The sequence below is a fragment of the Sapajus apella genome, unplaced genomic scaffold, assembly GCF_009761245.1.
Source record: "Sapajus apella isolate SASKATOON/1434 unplaced genomic scaffold, GSC_monkey_1.0 scaffold129, whole genome shotgun sequence".
Classification (NCBI taxonomy): domain Eukaryota; kingdom Metazoa; phylum Chordata; class Mammalia; order Primates; family Cebidae; genus Sapajus; species Sapajus apella.
The window spans coordinates 3,627,285-3,628,686 of record NW_022437069.1 but is presented as its reverse complement, the minus strand read 5'-3'; positions in this window follow the sequence as shown (position 1 = coordinate 3,628,686).

Genomic DNA, 1,402 nt, shown 5'->3' with positions numbered 1-1,402 from the left:
AAAAAAAAAAAAAAAAAAAAAAGTTTCACTTTTTGTTATGTGCTTTGTAAAGTGCATAATATATTAATAAACTTGTGTATGTAAAAAACAACTCCTGTATTGGAAGGCATACTCAGTTTCAGAAAACTGACAGGTTTTAGATTCAAAAACGTGGAGGTGTTATTGGAGAAGACCAAGACATCAATCCATAGCTTGACATTCAGGGCCCTTCCCTCCTTTAGTATCCCCCTCCTCTGAAGTCCAAGTTTTCCGTCCACTGTACCTTAAGCTGAGCCTTTGGCCTTTGATTCATGCTGTTGTCCGTTCTTCCTGAATGTTGTGCATATGTGTGCATAGTGCAAAGCCCAGCTTTGGAGTCAGAGATTTAAAGGTACAAATCTCGCCTCTGTCACTTACTAGCTGTTGGACCTATGGATAGTTATCTATGTATGTCCCCGAGCCTCAGTTTTCTCCTCTGTGAAATGGGGATAACAACCTCTACCTTGCAATATTGTCAGGAGGCTTAAATGATGCAATATATACAAAGTGCTTTGTGCTGCTTGCTAGGAACTCAATCGGTGACTTAGCATCACGGCTATTTACCTAATTAATTAGTGGTGTAAATCCTACTTGTTCTTCAAGGACTAACTCTAGGATACCATTCTGATTTTGTCTCTCCCTGATCTAAACTCTCTCCTCCTAACTTGGAAAGCATTTGTCTGTAGAACTAACTCACCTCTTCCTTGTATATTGCTTCATGTTATTAATCAGATTTGCAAGTGTTTGTATCATTGGCCTATATTGCAGGGTCTACCATAGCTCATGCCTGCTTTACGGATTGTTGACAGTGCTCAGATGTGGAGGGCTGCGTTACTCCTACTGCCAGTTGGCAGCCCGGTATTGCCTTTGGTCCTTGGGAAGCCCTTCTTTCATTTTCCCCTGGATCCCTATTTCTTACTTCGATCGTGTCCCATAGGCACTCACTTTTATATGTTTGGCATGTCATTAATAGCCTTTCTGTCCTTGTAAAATATGCAAAGTTGCATGACTTTGTTCATTTATCTAAAATGGTATGCTAAAAAGTTTTATTTTGTTTATTATGTTTTCTTCTCTCTAATGGCCATGTTTTAAAGCTTCATCCACATTGCTATATGTACATCGATTTGATGTTTCTAAATGCTACAGATAATTCCTTAATATGCATTTGCCTTATTTTATGTATTGAGTCCCTTGATGATAGACATACACTTTGTCTCAATTCCTTGATTCGACAATGCCACAAGGCGCTTCCTTGTTCCCTATGGACAAGGGTTTGTGTAATTCTTAAGAGTGGGATATGTCTCTTAAAGGTCTCTGTGATTCCTTCTCTGAGGTGTAAATTCAGGAATGGGATTGCCAGGTTATGGGGTAGGGACATATTAGT